The following is a 19,742-nucleotide window of genomic DNA, read 5'->3' as shown; positions in this document are numbered from 1 at the left end:
GCTCGATGGAGCAAATTATGCTTACTAAAAAGCTAAGATAAAAGCTTTCATTAAGTCAATTGATGAACGATCACGGAAGACTATTTTAATCGGATGGACTCATCTTGTCATTGAAATTGAATGAGTAAAAACTCCCATGCTTGAGACAATTTGGAGCACTGAAAAAGAAAGGACTGCTAATGCCAACTCTAAATCACTTTATGCTATTTTTCTGTGAAGTAGATGTTTAGTAGTTCAAGATAATTTCTAAGTGTACTGAAGCCAAAAAAGCTTGGGAGATACTAGAGACAACTCATGAAGGGACCAATACGGTGAAACAATCCAAGCTACAAATGCTGACAACTAAATTTGAAACTCTAATGATGTAGGAAACAAAGACCATTGGAGAGTTTTATGCAAAAATTTGACTTAGCCAATCAGGCTTTTGCCTTAGGTAGTGAGTACTCAAATTCTAAACTGGTAAGAAAGGTGCTCCTTGTAAGGTTCAACATCAAAGTAACTACCATCGAAGGGGCCAAGGATATTGAGACCATGAAGATAGATGAGTTGATTTGATCTCTTTAAACCATTGAGATCAACTTGAAAGAAGCCAATAAGGGAAAGTTAAAGTTTGAGAAGAACATTGCCTTTTTAGTGGTTGAAACTATGTCCACTGAATAAGGCACTGTTATTAAAGAAATGCAAGAACAATTGGCTTTGTTTACTCAAGGGTTTAATAAGATGGCGAAGAAGTAGTTGTGAAAGAATAAAAGATCAGAGTCATTCAAGACCATACGAAATGGAAAATTCAAAGGCAAATTTGAGTCAAATGAATCTGTTAAGGAGAAGAAATAGGGAATTTGTAGCACCCCTTACTTGGTCCCATCGTTGGACTTGATCTACAGGATGCTACTACAATTATTGGAACAATCACATTCATAAATTATACATTTAACATCAAATAAAAATTGAATCATTTGATAATTTCAAGTGCAATATCATTTACCAATAGAAACAAAATTAAAACGAGTTTATAAATGTGATTAAACTAATCCAAGCATGAAAAATGACCAAGCTGTAAACTTTTCAAAATATGAGTGTGGGTATCAATACTCAAATCAGGTATCGATACCATTTTTGCATTTTGTCGATTTTAAAAACATGGTTCATTCACTACACCAAAATAGATTTTTAGCGGCGTTTTTTTGGGCCTTTAGCGGCGTTTTTTAGCGCCGCTAAAAGTATTGAAAGCGCCGCAAAAAATGCCGCTGTTGTCAACGCCGCTAACGTTTACGGCGTTTATATAAATAAACGTCGCTAAAGACCATGTTCTTTAGCGGCGCTTTTCCCACAAACGCCGCTAAAGACCATGTTCTTTAGCGGCGCCTTTCCCGCGCTTTTCTCACAAACGCCGCTAAAGAACATGTTTTTTAACGGCGATTCTCTCACAAACGCCGCTAAAGGTCATATTCTTTAGCGGCGCTTCCTTTACAAACGTCGCTATTGTTGATGACCTTTTGCGACACTTTTCCTAAAAACGCCGCTAATTTTGGGATTTTTACAAAATTAAATTTTTTATATTTTTAGCCATCCCGCTGCAACAAATCAAAAGCAATCCAATCTAAACCAACCAAAAGCAATAAATCTATATAATATTTTAAATTAAACGAATAAAATAATATTAATATTAATAAATAAAATATAATTCATATTATTTTTACAAAAATGTTAAAAGTTAAAATGATAAAAATATTTATACAATACACTATGGCGGCGGATGTTGCGATTCCTGAAATATATTCATCATTTTCTGAAGCTACTGTTGGAGTTCGTCGTACTTTCTGCTCTGCTCTGCTTCCGTCGCTGCCACCTCTGCTTTAAGTTGTAGCTGAAGTTCTTCATATTTCTTTTGATCCTCAATTGTGGTCGCTTGCATCTGAGCCATCTGGTCTTTTAACCTCTGAACTTCAGCTTGAGACTGACTCGTTGAAGGCATGTATTGCCACGAGCTGGATCCAAAATATTGGGTTGGGTTGATAAAAGATCCTTGAAATCTAACCTGACCATACCTTTCAGGACCCAAAATTTCAGCAATAATTTGGTTATCAATGTCTTCAAGATGAACAGAACTCTCACTGGAAGCAATCGCTTCGTATTCCGCCTTTTTATCCTTTAGTTTTTCCTAATAAATAAATCAAATAGTTAGGAATGCAATATATATTAAAAAAACAAATGCAACATAACTTAACAATAGTCGCATTAAAAGTAATGAATTAAACCATTAGAAAATAAACACTATAAATAACTAAAAGAAGTCAAATCGTATTAAGTAAACGTACCATAATTTCACCAGCTTCAGGAGTCATAGGAGATCCATCTTTCTTCCAATGTGTAATTTCAAAAAGTTGAAAGCGTCCAACTTTTTGACCGGACGACAGTTACTACAATATAGTAGTAAAAAGATTATTTAATTGAAAGTTATACATATTTGACAGTATTAAAAAATTAAAAATACCTCCGCCTCAGCTACACATGCAAAACTTTTCGACCCGGCTGTGTGAGTGAATTTTTGTTTCTGCCTGCTGCTTTTTCCAACTGTTCACGACCTCACATTATAAAATTTTTAGTACGTAAATAGTAAATACTATAAACCAAAATAATTACAAGAGTTTGGAAGTACGTCATACCTCGCATTTCTTCGATTGCCAAAATCTAACCGCTTCTTCCCATTGGTACCTCAGCATACTCGGTGAGACATTTTGCAATTTCTCTTCGAGGGTTGTTTTTGTCTTATAATAATCTTTCTTTAAAGTACTTTTATGGTCTCTCCATCTTTTTCCTAATGCCTTCTTTACATAAGTATCCGAGACCTCTAAAGCAAACCTCGCCTACAAAAAACACAAGTTAAGAAAGTAAATATAAATGAAACTTAAACCTAAGTATTACAGATGACATTAACGTTTTGTTACCTTAATATTATCGAGGGCTTGGTTTTTGTTACTATTGGGCATTTTATGCCATGACTCGTAGTTGATAGGCAACATATTCGCATTTCGTGCTAAAATGCCCAAGTATCCTGCTAAAAGTCGAGCTTCTGATCCAACAGGCTGACCAAAACTGTTTTGTCCAACTTTGACACGCTCGACTGGATCTAACTAGTATAACTCTCTAAGTAGCGTACGTCCTCGACCTCTGCGCGTCCCACTATTTTCAGCTGAAAAATGGTATATTATAATATAAGAATTTGAAAAATAAATCAATTATAAGTCAACACACATGTAAATTAAATGTAAAATTACTTTGAACTTCTGTAGGATCCTCAAGTGTATTCGGAACATTCGAAGATCCAATAGCTGTCCGTTGTTCACTATTTGTTTTTGTCGACTTTGGAGCATTTTGAACAATGCTTACATCTCGCATTTTTCTTCTAGGCATTTTATCTGCAATACACATAAAATAGTTGAAAAGTTAGTAACTAATTACAACGATACCAACACATATAAAGTAGTTGAAATAAAAGAACACATATAAAATAGTTGAAAAGTTATGTATTACGTACGTTATTAATTATTGTATTTAATTTGTAAGTTATGGAATGATATATTTTAAAATTATTAAGTTATGTAAATTATGTAAATTGTTCAGTTATAACTATAAATGAGCTATGTAAGTTATGATATGATATATATTTATGTATTAGGTAAATTATGTAAGTTATGTTTTATATAAGTTATGTAAGTTATGTATTATGTAAGCTATGTAACTTATTTAAGTTACGTAAGTTGTGTATTATGTTAGTTATGTACTATGTAAGTTATGTGTATTATGTATTATGTATGTTATGTATAATATTAATTAAGTTGTGTATTATGTATTTAAGTTGTGTATTATGTAAGTTATGTATTTAAGTGTATGTTATGTAACTTGTGTATAATGTTAGTTATCAAAGTTATGTACTATGTAAGTTATTTAAGTTATGTAAGTTGTGTATTATGTAAGTTATTATGTTATTATGTAAGTTATGCAAGTTTATATATAAGTTTATATATAAGTTATGTAAGTATATCACTTTTATGTATACTATTTATAATTATTTTTAAAATTATAAAATTTATTACTAATAAAATTGAAAGGTAGATTATATATCCATACCATATATGGGGTGATAGATTAAAAAAATAGGTTTTAATATTTTAAAAATAACATTTACAATTATTTTTAAAATTATAAAATTTATTGACAATAAAATTAAAATATAAGTTATATATCCGTACCATATATAAAAATTTTAAATATATATATAAATTTTAAGTAATGTAATATATTTAAGTAATGTAAATTATAAATTTTAGTAAGTAATATATTTAAATAATGTAACATATTTTAGTCAGTAATGTAAGTAATGTAATATATACTTAAAAATATATATTTCGGTAAGTAAAGTAAGTAATGTAATATATACTTAAGAATATATATTTAAGTAATGTAAGTAAAGTAAACTGAGTTATGTAATATATTTCGGTAAGTAATGTAAGTAATGTAATATATGCTTAAGAATATTGCGTTTTTTGCACTAATGTAGCAAACCATATTCAAAGTCAACAAAAACAAAAAAAAGAAGAAGCGAGATAATAAAAAGAAACATGTCGGAATATGCATTCTTCGATTAAAACTTAATTAATTGAAAAACTCCAAATCCACCCAATAGATACCTTTAAACATCTACAAATCTAGAATCCCAATAGATACCTACTTTTTTTGCTTCCCTAATGGAGCCTTATTCCACAAAGTCCACGGAGCACACTAAACATCTGGGATAATTTATCATCACATTTGTTCCATCATTGCATGTTCAAATGAATCAAAGAAAACTACACTTGCACTAGGATGTAAGGTAGCCGTAACCAAAGCACAGAATTTGGCAATAAATTAATGATAGAAGATTTTGCTGCCCTGAAAACCAGAGGGCGCTAGTATTTTCTATTTTGGATTAGTTCCACTTCAATAAAATAGCATGTCTAAAAGGTCTGTTGAGTTAGAATGAAAAAAAGGACACCAGATGCAGGCATGAAGTTGAAATTGTTACAGTTGATATACATACTAGGCTATGCTCCATATTCATACATATAATTTTTCATTCGTACATGGACTAAACATATTCAACATTCATTCAACATTCAAAGGTCTTTTTAGTCGTGTTATCAAAATCATCGATTTTAGTAAAGTATATATTCCAGCAACTGGAATATATTCCAGCAAGTATATTCCAGCAACTGGAATATATTCCAACAACTATATATTCCAAAGTTATAAGTAATTATTTTGAGACTAACTTCAAGCAAGGAAATACATTCCTGCAATATATAATATTTAGCCATAACTAGAGATATGTTATCAATTGGAGACTTCATTTTTTTATGGTTTCAGTTTTAAGTGAATGCTTCTTCCCTTGTAGCCATAGTGGTGGCAGCATAAACAGTTAAGCAACAAGGAAAAACGAGGAATAACTATCGGAAAAAATCCCTAAAATTGACAGAAACAAAACCCTAAATGCTTCTCCCACAATCGATAGAAAAAGGCATACCTGGGATTGGAATTTCGCAGCTTTGAATGCTTCTTTCTCTTTGTATTTCATGCGTATCCACATAAAAATAGCAACATTTTAAAATAGTTAAGCAGAAAGGAAAAAAGAAGAATAACAATTGGGAAAAATTCCCAAATTTGACAGAACAAGAACCTTAAATGTAGATCGACAATCGATAGAAGAAGCCTTACCCGGGATACAAATTTCGCAGCTTTGATAGATCGAATCAACCTTTGCTTCGGTTCTGAGTTCTCCCCTAGATCATTTCCTTTGTATTTTTCCCCTTTCGATTCAAGCTTCCCTCTGCGTTTTCTTCCCAAATTTTCTTCTTTCTCAGACAGTAAAATTAAGGCATATATCACTTAAAACTGATAAATTTAATACCGTGTAAAGAAACGACGACGTTTAGAGAAATTTTAAGATATATTTACGGCGTTTTTGCCTAAAACGTCGCTATTGCTTCCTATATTTGTGGCGTTTTTTATGGCGTTTTAATAAAAAACGCCACCAAAATAAAGTACTGAACAGAAAACGGTGTCGTTTTACTAAACTTTAATGCATATTTCCGGCATTTCTAGCAAAAACGTCAGTATAAATTCATTTCATCAAGCGGCGCTTAAAGAAAAACGCCACAAATCTTACAAAATTTGCGGCGTTTTTATTAAAACGCCATGACAACTAAACTCGTCAATGAAACGACGCCGTTTTATTCAATTTTTAAAATATTATTTGCGGCATTTTTCATAGAAACGCCACTAAATATTCACTTTATTTATAAGTATTTGCGGCTATTGTATACACATTTGCGGTGTTTTAATAAAAAACGCCACTACAATTTCAAGTACAGAAAGAGACAGTGTCGTTTTATTAAAATATAAGTCAATTTTCTGGCCTTTTCATAAAAAAACGCTACAAAATATTAACTGAAATGGCGCCGTTTTCCCAAAGTTTAAATATAATTTACGACATTTTTCGAAAAAACGCCACAAATAAAATTTAATCCCTAAACTGAAACGACGGCGTATCGAAAAATGCAATAAATATTTGTGGCGTTTCTGACAAAAACGCCACTAATAAATTTAAATTCACTGTTTTTTGCTAAAATTTGAATAAATTTATTTATTTATTTATTTATTGTATCTTTCATTTAAATTTTACATAAATAATTATTAAAATTTTAAGTAATATTTAAAAGTATTTGATACATGTATAAATTTTAATTTTTTTATTTCATTTATATTTTTTTCTTATATTTTGGTCCTATACAAATTAGATAATTAATTACCTATATATATCCATATCAAAAATATCAAATGTTTAGGGTTAAATATTTTTAAATATACAAGGATTAATTAATTGTATCATTTAACAAGTCTTAAATTATAAACCTTACCCTAAATTAACCAATCAATCTATATGTATAAAGTGATCATCTATCTATTATATATCTCTTAAATAATATACTATACTCATAATTTCAATATATTAAATTTATTATTATCTATTTTACAAATACATAAGAACATATTTAATATAAAAATTAATAACCCCTAAATCCCAAATCCCTAACCCATAACCCCTAAATCTCCCTTAACCCTTAAAGCATAACCCTTAACCCCTAAAGCATAACCCATAAACCCTAAATCCCTTTAACCCATAAAGCATAACCCCTAACCCTAAACCACAAAACACAAACCCTAAATCCATAACCCCTACTCCTTAAAATACCATCTAAAAAAATCCCTAAATCTTTAATAATCATAAAATATAGTAAAAATCTATTAAACAATATTTAATAGTTAAAAATTTTGTATAAAGTAGCAATAATCAATATTAACTTTATAAAATTTATTTTTTTATATAAAGTTTGAAATGTCCTCTTAAGAAACGGATGAAATTTGGTATAATAAATTTGGTATAAAATTTTTTATTTTATTTATAAAAATTGGTATAAAAAATGTTTTTTTATCCAATAATAATTTGGTAAAGAACGACACGGATGAATTAAGTTAAATGTCCTCTTAAGACACGGCGCTGTTTAGGTAATTTTAATTCAGAGTTGCGGCGTTTGTGGACAAATGCCGCTATTGCATCCACATTTGCGGCGTTTTAATAGAAAATGCCACTAAAATTTCAAGTAAAGAAAGAAACGACGCCGTTTAATTAAAATATAAGGCAATGTTCTGGCGTTTTCACAAAAAACGCCACCAAAAGATTCCATCTTTCCATTGAAACGGCGCCGTTTTGCCAACTTTTAAATATCATTTGTGGCGTTTTTTGGAAAAACGCCAGAACTCAAATTTAATCCCTTAACTGAAACGACGACGTATCGGAAAATGCAATAAATGTTTGTTGCGTTTTTTATCAAAACGCCGGTATTGTCTACCTTTTGCGGCGTTTTTTTATAAAAACGCCACTAATAAATCTCTATCCAAACGGTGCCGTTTTGAGAAATTTGAATATATAGTAACGGTGTTTTTTGTTAAAAACGCCGCTTAATCTCATATATTTTATTTATTTTTTGTATCTTTCATTTAAATTTTACGTAAATAATTATTAAAATTTTAAGTAATATTTAAATGTATTTGATATATGTATCAATTTACATGCATAAAGTGATCATCTATCTATTATATATCTCTTAAATAATATAAACTATATACTCATAATTTCAATATATTAAATTTATTATTATCTATTTTAGAATATATAAGAACATATTTAATAGAAAAATTAATAAAACTAATTAATCTAAACTTAAACTCTAACCTAATCGTTGAAACCATAAACCCCAAATCCCTAACTCCTAACCCCTAAATCCCCCTAACCCCTAAAGCAAAACAACTAACCCTAAACCTTAAATCCCAAACCCTAAATCCATACCCCGACCTACTCCTTAAACTCTAAACCATATACTATAGTGATAATTAATTCAATATTTTAAAATTAGTACTACCTCTTTTACGATTATATAAGAAATTATTTAATATATAAACTAAAAAAATCAGTAATGTATCCAAAAAACTTTAAAAATATTTTAAATAATAGTATTTTAAATTTTCCATTTTTAACAAATATTTTAAATTATTTTTAAATCCTTGAGCATTAGAGGCGCTTTCCTAAAAACGCCGCTAAATCCCCACAAATCATAGAAAACGGCGCCGTTGGGCTTAGTTTTTCTTGCGGCGCTACCCCAAAAATGCCGCTAAATCCCTGAGCAGTAGCGGCGCTTCTAGAGAAACGCCACTAGATCTTCGAAATCTCAAAAAACGACGTCGTTGGGCTTAGGTTATTTTGCGGCGTTTCGCCAAAAACGCCGCTAAAGCCATGAGCATTAGCGGCGCTCCCTTAAAAACGTAGCTAAATCCCCAAAAAGCTCAGAAAAGGTGTCGTTGGGCTTAGGTTTTTTTGCGGCGCTTCTTAAAAAACGCCGCTAAAGCCTTGAGCATTAGCGGCACTTTAATAAATACGCCATTAAACCCCTGAATGCTTAGAAAACGGCGTCGTTGGGCTTAGGTTTTTTTGCGGCGCTTTCTCAAAAACGCCACTAAATCCCTGAGCATTAGCGGCGCTTTATTAAAAACGTCGCTAAATCCCCTAAAGTTCGGTAAACGGCGTCGTTGGGCTTAGGTTTTTTGCGGCGCTTTCTGGAAAACGCCGCTAATTCTTATTTTCAGCGGCGCTTTATTAAAAACGCCGCTAAATCCCCTAAAGTTCGGTAAACGGCGTCGTTGGGCTTAGGTTTTTTGCGGCGCTTTCTGGAAAACGCCGCTAATTCTTATTTTCAGCGGCGTTTTCTGGGAAGCGCCGCTAAAGATTGATCTTTGGGGCGTTATTTATCCAAACGCCGCTAAAAACGCCGCTTAAATCTTGTTTTGGTGTAGTGATTTGGTAAAGTACCGATATTTTGATCCATGGATCAATACTTTATCCCTAATGGTAAAACATAACAAATTTTGGAACCTTTCATGCTTAAACCATAAATCTTATAGAGAAAGTAGTCTATAAGTACAACAAGATTTGCAAAAAAACTCATTCAATTCAATCCAAAATCATTCCAAGACATAACAAACAACATTCCTAATCATTTAACCAATATGTCTCAATGGCATTAATGCACATTAACTCACTTATCACAATCACATTAAACTATTCATATGTTTTACTCATAACTTACCATATTACCTTCCAACTCTTTATAACATACTAAAGGAGAATTTAAAATAAGTACCTTATAAGGATCAAAATCATTATCATTCTAAGCAAACCATTATACACATCAAAACTATATATAAATCATATGTACATTTATTATAGACATACTATATGAATCATTTCATCATCCTCTGAAAATAAACATGTATTCACAACAAAACCTAACACATGCCACACAACTGAGTTTAATACAATCAAAAGAATACTAAGACTGAAGCTGGATAGTGTGAGCTCTGGGGATAATCCGATAAACGCGTTTCACAAAATGTCAACTACAGAAACAAAAAACGAAATAGAGTAAGCATTAGATATGCCTAGTAAGTTCATGGGTACATAAACGATAAATTTACCGCATTTCATAATAAAACATCCAAAAATAATTAATTTAATTAAGTTTCCTGTCACAATATTTTACAAGCACAAGGTGAGCACTTCATTTATAGCCATAATGTTATTAATTCATTCAGTACGATGCAGTGCCTTATCATTCTATCAGAACTATCGTACATATAAATCATTTACTGAATTCAACCATATATATCCATATAAATATCATCATCATCATTTCCAAACATCACAAAGAATCAGTCAATATATACATATTTCCTTTTTAAAACATTTATCCAGATGAATTATTATAAAAAATACAAATACGAGGGTAACTACCTCACACCATTAAGCACTGAACTGCTGATCAGTAGGCATCAAAGCGCTGAGTAGTAGGCACCAAAGTGTGAATCAGTAGGCATCGAAGTGTTGAATAATAGGCATCGAAGTGAGAATCAGTAAGAACCGAAGTGGTGACAGTGGATAGGGTAAACAGTAATTCAATTTCCTTATAAGTTCGATTCTCATTCTATTGATTTAAATATCATCAATTTGTCAAACAAGATTTCATTTCATACATAGCATAGCATAATTTTGTCTCAATTTCAAGCCAATTTCACCAAGTTACGCTATTTTCAATTTAGTCCTTTTGTCTCAATGATAAATCAAATTCATACCAATACGATTGATCAATAATAATCAACTATCAGTTCATTAAATATCATACACTTCAAATCATTGTATTCAATTTATCATTCAAATTATCATTTCTTTATAATTTAGTCCATATCTCACATTTTGTACCGAATTGCAAATAGTTTAAATTACTATCTAACATACATAATATCATAATTGAGTTATGTAACAATTTAAATACAATCATACCATATGAACTTACTAGGTACCAACAACAACAATTGAAGTGTTAGGGACTAATTCACAACTTTCTCTTTTCTTCGATTATTTACCGGTTGATTCAATTCTTAATCTATACAATAATTCATTTCAAAATATCAATGCCAATTACCTTATATCATCTTACTCAAGGCATATGAAGAATTAATTTTATTTTACACAATTTTCTTAAAATTTTTCATTTTATTCAATTTAGTCCTTAAAATCGAAACTATCATATCTTTCACATTTAAGCCCCGTTTTACAATCTGATTTCAAACACATCCTTCTACATCTCTTTAATTTTAGAAATTATAGAAATTTCAAGTCAATTTTGAAATATTTTTGTTTGTCCCTAAGCTCAAAACTAACAAATTTCACTTTACAATCTAGTCCTTAATCAAATCTAATCTTACAACCAAGCCATTTAACAACAAAAACATCAAAAACCATCAATGGCAACATTTCAAAACTTTGACAGTTTTATGATTTAATACTTGGGTTAGCTAAATCGATTTACAACGATCTTAAAAACATAAAATTTATGAAAAACATGCTTGATTTGCTTACCAAGCAAGAGGGAAAAGCTTGACCGAAAACTTAAAGCTTTAAAAATAGAGGATTCGGGTGGAAGAGAAGAAATGAAAAAGATGGTGTTTGTTTATTTTAAACATATAAAATTAATAGTTTAACAAAATTTAAACATATAAAACATTTAAAAATAAAGCACTAACCGTCCACTAAATTTAAAATGGTCAATTCTCCACATAAACCCTCAATAATTTACCCTTTAAAAATTTTTAACTAATAAAAATCAATAGCGATTAACTGTTACGATTTTTATTATTTAGTTATTGTACCTTAATTAGTCACTAAATTAGAAAAATTACCTATCTAAAATGCAATTCAATTATATAATCACTCAGTAAATATTTAATAAAAATATTTACGATCTCAATTTATGGAAATGAGATCCCGATACCTCAATTTCCAAAACCACTGACTTTAGGATCAATACACTTGTACCTTAAATAACAGTTCACTTAACAAAGTCATCGGACCAAATTCCAGTATAATAATATAATTAAATCGTAAATATTAATTAATAATATTTACAAACTAAATTACCAAAGAACGAGGTTCCAAAACTACCATTTTTAATATCACTAAAAATCGGATTGTTACAAAATTCAATTCCATGAATGCTTTGGACACATCCAAGTAGAATGTGCAAATAATCTTAAGAAGCAGAAAGGTACGTCTTTGTGCGTGACTTGGAGTAATGAGGAAACAAACTTAGAATCAAAATCTGATGAGGAACAAGTGAGCAATTTTGTTAAAAGGTGGATGAATCATATGTTTCTGATTGTGAATCAATGGAGTGCTATGAGGAAGAGGCACATGAGGAATTGCTGAAAGCCTACAATATTAAGTTGGAAAAATGAAATCTTCTCAGTGAAGTTAACTCAAAGTTCTCAATCAAGAATGATTTCTTGAAGAAGGAAGTTTCCATGCTCCAAGGACAAGTAGATGCAAAGTTAATGGAGCTTAATGAGCAATCAAAAAGGGTTGAAAAGCTTGAAGAAGAGTTAAAAGATACAAGGTAGACTTGTGAGAAATTTAATTGCATCACTGACAAATTGAATGTAATGATATTAGCAGGAAAAGGAGATCAGATGAGAGGAGGCCTAGGCTTCAGAGGCAAAGGGAAGGTTATTATGGAAAATCCTAGAGTGTTTACTAAAGTAGGGAGTAATAACTATCTAGGAGAATGCTCTAAACAAGTAAAAGCATAAGAGAAACTTAAACTCCAGAAGAAAATAACAAGATGTGTTTTTGACTATAGACTTTATTTGGAAAGTAAACTGACTATATTTTGTCAGAATATCAACATATGAGATATATGTCTTTAACCTAGCTCTTAGTCTTTATATATAGAGAAAATAATAAAAGTCTTAGTAGAAAGAGATTTAACAGAATAATAATATTTTTATAGAAAACAAGACCCCTACTAGGAGCATATGTGTAAAGGGTGGTGGCATACCCTATTTGGGATTAGGGTTTGCCAACCCTCTCTATTAAACTAGACCTAGTTAGGCCTCGCCATTTATTGGGTCAATTATATGTGTTACCTGGTCTTCAAACCAACTCATATAATTTTTCCAACCCAATAAACATTTTTTTCCTATGCTAAAAAATATTATTTGTAACACCCTTAACCCATTCCAATAAATGTAACACCCTTAACCCATACCCGTCGCCGGAACAGGGTTACAAAGCATTAACGAAATAAACAGATCAAAAATAGACATTTTATATTATTTAATATCCATGTCAGATATTATTCATAAAGTCCCTTATATGAGCCCTCGATGCGTAAAACATACATTAGAAATAAGTCGGGACTAAACCGGATACTTAGAGAGTTTTTTGCAAAATCTCAAAATTTTTCCAAGGTGTAGGGGACACACGCCTGTGTGGTCAGGCCGTGTGGGCATTCAAAATAGGGTACACGGCCGTGTCCTAGCCTATGTTAGTACCCGTGTAACTCTATGACTTGGTCACACGTCCAAGTCACACGTCCGTGTTCTAGGATGTGTGAACATGAAAATTTGCATTAAATAGTTATAAGGGTAACACGGCCAAGCCACACGCCCGTGTGCCAGACCGTGTGATCAATTTTGGGCATTCTGTTTTGAAATTTTTAAGATGCAAGGGACACACAACAAAAATACACAATTATGTGCTAGGCCGTGTGTCACACACAGCTGAGACACACGCCCGTGTCTCTGCCTGTGTGGACAAAATAAGGCCATTTATAAGCCATATTTCTCACCTAATTGGTCTTCCACCTAAATCAACACTTTAATACATTCATAAGCCAATCAAAGACATTTAAACCAAGCCAAATCCAAGTCTTATGCATTATATAATACATCATATAACCAAACATACAAACTTACTTACTTGCCTATTTGATCAAATATTCATATGCATAATCCATCCTCACTTCAACTTCAATCATTTTACCATACATATTAACTAGATAAAGACACACATATATATACATCAAAATATATCAATCACAAGCCATTTTGTAACACCTCAAACTAGGACCAGACGTTATGGCCGAATCTAGCGATGTCACATGATAGGGTGTTTGAAAACGGTGTCATCGCGTTAAAACCATTTCCATTGAATTCCTTGTCTTAATATCTTATTAGTTCCAAAATTTTGTTGCTCATTTAATTGATAGTTTCAAAACACTATTCATTTGTGGAAGCTTTTAAAACAGATTAAACAATCGTGCGTTTAGGAAAAATATTTTTTTTTTGAAAACCATGGGTTTCCTACTACTAGCAGTTGTAATCCACAAGGTAAAGATAATTAAAACCCAAAACCAAAGTCCGAAGTTCCAATTACAACCCAAAAGCTTAACCAGTAAAAGTAGAATAAAAATAAAATCAATTATCGTAAATATGGGTTGTTACTAAATTATTTAGCTCAAGATATAAAACCAATTAGCCAGTAAATTTTTTAGCTCAAGATATAAATAATTTAGTAACCATGAAAGTCCAAAACCGTGGTCACTGCCGAGTCCTTTGCCGCACCAATCCGTCTAGATCTTGGGATTACCTATGCACATTTAAACAAAAGGGATGAGTTTACAAAAACTCAATGTGTAATCCCACAGAAAATAAACAATAGCAAATCACAGTGCACAATTAAAGCAGTTTTAGGCCTAAGCCCTTTTTCAGTATCAGTAATTGTTTGGGCCTTAGCTCATCTCAGTACAGTATCAAATATGTAGTAGGGCCTTAGTCCATCACAGTATCAGTAGCAGTCATGCAGTATTCAGTAACAAAGTCCTACCCAACTAGCCTCTACACACCATCTCCGTCCAACCCTACACTCCATGTGGGGATCAAATCAACCCACCTATCCCTTCACTCCAAGTAGTATCGAATGCGGCACAAAACAGTAATTTGCAACTGAGCTGCCAGTATGTTAGGCTTAAGAGCCTTTCAGTGCACTTCCTCCAAATATAATTAACCCAAACCCATGTAATGCAACATACAAGTTATGACATGCTATCTCAGGATATCAGTACATATAACCAGTTCAGTATACAAGTATACTATCATCATGCTCAACACATATATAAATCAAACAGTCAGTTTGTACAATTAGGGCTCTAAATGATGCTTACAGACCCTACAGTAGGTTCACATTCGACTTGGGCAACCCGTTCAACCTTAGTAATCAATTCAGTGAAAATGGGTTCACACGCCGATGTGGTCTGCTCATGTGGGCCCACACGCCCGTATGGCTCACTAGGCCCAAATTGGCCTTGGCCGCGTGGTCCATTTTTAATGTAACCCGCACTAGCTAAATATTCATATATGTTTTCACTATTTACTTATATGTTCCTTCAAAGCTGTCTACTTGAGTCATTGTTACTAAATTATTTATATCTTGAGCTAAAAAATTCCAAATTAAGGTCTGCTTGAGGTCTTTGAAACTAGACTCAAATACCTTTCTACCATAAAATTTTCAGAATTTTTGGTTTAGCCAATAAGTACAGTAAAATCTTCAATCTTACCTCTATTCTGCTGTCTGATAGCTTCGACCTTTTATTACTATTTGTACAAAATTTGGATGATTTTACCATTTGTGTCTATTGAAAATAGACTCATTAATAATTTAAACATGTAAATTTTAACCCCTAGTTATTTTACTCCAATTTTTGATGATTTTCCAAAGTCAGAGCAGGGGAACCCGAATTCATTCTGACTGTAACACCCCTTACCCGAGACCGTTTCCAGAGTCGAGCACGAGGCATTACTTAGCTTATCTTACCAATTCGGAGCATAAAAACTAGGTTTGAAAATTTATTTCATTATTCGCAGCAAATCTGTCGAATCGCGCAGCAGTTACTAAATTAATTATAACTTGAGCTACAGAACTCGAAATTTAATTCCGTAAATTTTCCCTGAAACTAGACTCATATATATACTCACCATAAAATTTTTAGAATTTTTGGTTCAGCAAATTAGTACAGTTTATTAGTTAAAGTCTCCCCTGTTTCACCACCTGACTGCCCTGACCTCTAGTCACTAAAAATAAGTTTTCTCACTGTAGGATTTTCATATGAAGTTATTACTTGTTTCTACAGAAAATAGACTCATTAAGAAATCTAAGCATGTAAATTTCAACTCATAACCATTTTTGTACAATTTGTAATTATTTTCTAAACTCAGAACAGGGGACTCCAAAAACAGTTCTGACCCTATCTTACTAAAATTCACATATCTTAAAATATAAATTTCCTTTTTCTACACCGTTATTTTTCCATGAAAATAGACTCAACTGCTTTAATTCCATATATCATTAACTCTCTAATTCATTTTATACTATCTTGGGTGATTTTTCAAATTCACGTCACTGTGCTGCCTGAATTCTGTTTCTTTGCAAAATTTTATCCTTTCATGATTTCCATGCATAATTTATCACCTAATCTTTCATAACAACAAACACCTTCATCCTTAATCATTTTAATAACCATACATCATCAAATACTTACACATCACTCATTAGCAAAATCATCATTACAAACATACAAAATAACTAAATCCCTATACATGCCATAACTCAAACGTGTTTCGATATAAAATACCGAGCAGTTGTAGTTGATAGTGTGGACGATCTCCGACTTCTTTAGGATCCTTGAAGTAGCTTTGCAATACTATAAGAGAAAGAGAAATAAAAGAAGTAAGCATAAAGCTTAGTAAGTTTACTAGCAAATAAATAACAATATTTAACTTAAATAATTAAACTCAATGTCTATATCTCTAGTTTACTCTTTAGTTAATCTCATACTAGTTCTCTTACTTGTTTACTTAGAATACTTGTGTGCATAACTTACTCAATCCTTGCTGCATCGTTGAACATCAATTGATAGTATAATAAGTTCTTAAGTCTTACAACTTACCTGAGCTTGCCATTTATGCTTTAAACTGAACTTTCATGAACATGATTCGTTTACAAGCCCGTTGAGCTACATTGGAATAATAAGGATACTCGGGTCTCTTCTGATAATAACATGCCAAAGCCATGTCCCAGACATGGTCTTACATGGGATGTTCTCGTGATGGTGCCCATGCCATGTCCCAGACATGGTCTTATAGGGGACCTCTCATCTCGGTGCCAACGCCATGTCCCAGACATGGTCTTACATGGGACCTCTCGTCTCGGTGCCCATGCCATGTCCCAGACATGGTCTTACAGGGGACCTCTCATGATCTTAAGGATGCCAATGCCATGTCCCAGACATGGTCTTACATGGGATCTCTTTACCCAAATGTCATGACATTCGTATCCAGTACCATCCTTATGTATCAACGGGACTTTTAAATTTTAATTCTCTATCATTTCATGCTTGGATCATCATCAAATAAATTCATAAAATAAATTCATAATTGCTGGAAATTAACAGAATTAATAATAAATATTGAAATATTGCATTTATTTACCGTAAACTTACCTCGGTACCAATTATAGCCAAATTCACCAACTTAGTCTTCAACTTTATTCTTCCCTTTGTCTAACCTCGAGTTTCGTACTTCTTGATCTAAAATAGTAAATTTAACTTATTTAATAATCACATTCATCAAAACAGCCCTCGACTCTAACTTTTTTAAAATTACAATTTTGCCCCTAAACTTTTACATAATTACATTTTTGCCCCAAGGCTCGGAAATTAAACTTCATCTCTTATTCTTATGTTTTATAACATTCTGAACATTTTCCCTTCTATGGAAACATCAAATTCCCACTCTAACATGTACTTATGAACATTAGGTATTTTTATCGATTATGTCGTTTTACTCGTTTTCACTTAAAATCGCTTAGCAAAAGTTATTTAACATAATTTCTAGCTTCATATTCTATCATAAAACATCAAAATAAACACTTTTCACCTATGGGTATTTTTCCAAATATAAACCCTAGGTTAAATTATTGCTAGAATAAGCTAAATTAAGCTACCGGGATCTCAAAACGTAAAGAACATTAAAAACGGGGCTTGGGATCACTTACTATGGAGCTTGGAAGGTTGAAAACCCTAACTATGGCTTCCCCCCTTGCTGATTTCGTTCATATGAAGAAGATGATGATTTTTGCCATCTTTTTCCCTTTTAATTCATTTTAATTACTAGATTACCAAATTGCCCCTAACTTAAAAATTTTCTATTTCACTTATCTTATGTTCATTTTTGTCTACCAAGTTACCAATGGTATAATTACCATATAAGGACCTCCAATTTAAAGTTTCATAACAATTGGACACCTCTAACATGTAGAACTCAACTTTTTCACTTTTTACAATTTAGTCCTTTTGACTAAATTGAGTGCCCAAACGTCGAAATTTTCGAACGAAATTTTCAAAAAATCATTTTGTGAAATTGTAGACCATAAAAATATAAGAAAAATAAAATTTTTCTCATCGGATTTGTGGTTCCAAAACCACTGTTCCGATAACCTCAAATTTGGGCCATTACAACTCTCCCCCCTTTTTAGGATTTTCGTCCTCGAAAATCTTACCAGTAAAGAGATTCGGGTATTGCTTCCTCATTGTCTCTTCCGGTTCCCATGTTTCTTCCTCAATCCCGTGCTTTTGCCATAGCACTTTCACCAGATTTACCTTTTTGTTTCTAAGCTCCTTTGTTTCTCGTGCTAATACTTTAACCGGTTCTTCATTATAAGTCATATCCGGCTGAATTTCTACTTCTGTTGGAGTAATAACATGTGAAGGATCTGATCAATACCGTCGTAGCATAGATACATGAAATACATTATGAATTTTGTCGAGTTCCGGTGGTAAAGCCAATCGGTAAGCAACTGGTCCAATTCTTTCTATAATCTCATATGGTTCTATAAATCTTGGACTCAATTTACCCTTTCGACCGAACCGGAGAACTTTCTTCCAAGGAGACACTTTTAAGAATACTTTATCACCCACCTGAAATTCAATCTCCCTTCGTTTAAGATCGGCGTATGACTTTTGACGATCAGAAGCTGCTTTTAAACTATCCCGAATCAGTCTTACTTTTTCTTCTGTTTCCTGAATCAAATCAACCCCGTGTATCTTCTTTTCACTGAGCTCTGTCCAATATAATGGTGTTCTACATTTTCTACTATACAAAGCTTCATACGGAGCCATTTTAATACTGGACTGATAACTGTTATTATAAGCAAATTCAATCAAAGGTAGATACCTTTCCCAATTACCTTGAAACTCTAATGCACAACATCGGAGCATATCTTCCAATACCTGAATTACACGCTCAGATTGGCCATCTGTCTGAGGATGAAATGCAGTACTGAAATACAACTGAGTACCCAAAGCTTCTTGCAATTTGTTCCAGAAACGAGACGTAAATCGGGGATTTCTGTCTGATATAATGGAGACAGGCACTCCATGTAGTCTAACAATCTCAGATATATACAATCCAGCCAATTTATCTAAAGAATAATCCATACATACTGGGATAAAGTGCACGGACTTTGTCAATCGGTCGACAATTACCCAAATGGCATCTTTCTTCCTCGGAGATAACGGTAACCCAGATACAAAATCCATAGTGATTCTTTCCCATTTCCATTCCGGTATAGTGATTGGCTGAAGCAACCCCGAAGGTACCTGATGTTCAGCCTTAACCTGCTGACATACTAAACATCTTGA

The 19,742-nt window shown here is 32.4% G+C and overlaps 1 long non-coding RNA gene across 1 annotated transcript; it reads right to left on the bottom strand.

Annotated features, from left to right (window-relative positions):
• Positions 1 to 3,278: 3,278 nt before the first annotated feature.
• On the bottom strand, positions 3,279 to 5,950 carry LOC107935248 (uncharacterized). The gene is made up of 3 exons (XR_001694178.2): positions 5,755 to 5,950; positions 5,564 to 5,601; positions 3,279 to 3,419 (listed from the first exon to the last, which is right to left on the bottom strand). It is a non-coding gene; the product is annotated as an uncharacterized lncRNA (long non-coding RNA).
• Between the last annotated feature and the right edge of the window lie 13,792 nt (positions 5,951 to 19,742).

Source organism: Gossypium hirsutum, chromosome D06 (genome assembly GCF_007990345.1).
Source record: "Gossypium hirsutum isolate 1008001.06 chromosome D06, Gossypium_hirsutum_v2.1, whole genome shotgun sequence".
In the NCBI taxonomy this organism is placed as follows: Eukaryota; Viridiplantae; Streptophyta; class Magnoliopsida; order Malvales; family Malvaceae; genus Gossypium; species Gossypium hirsutum.
The sequence above is the reverse complement of the archived record's forward strand: the minus strand, read 5'-3'. Positions and strand labels throughout refer to the sequence as shown.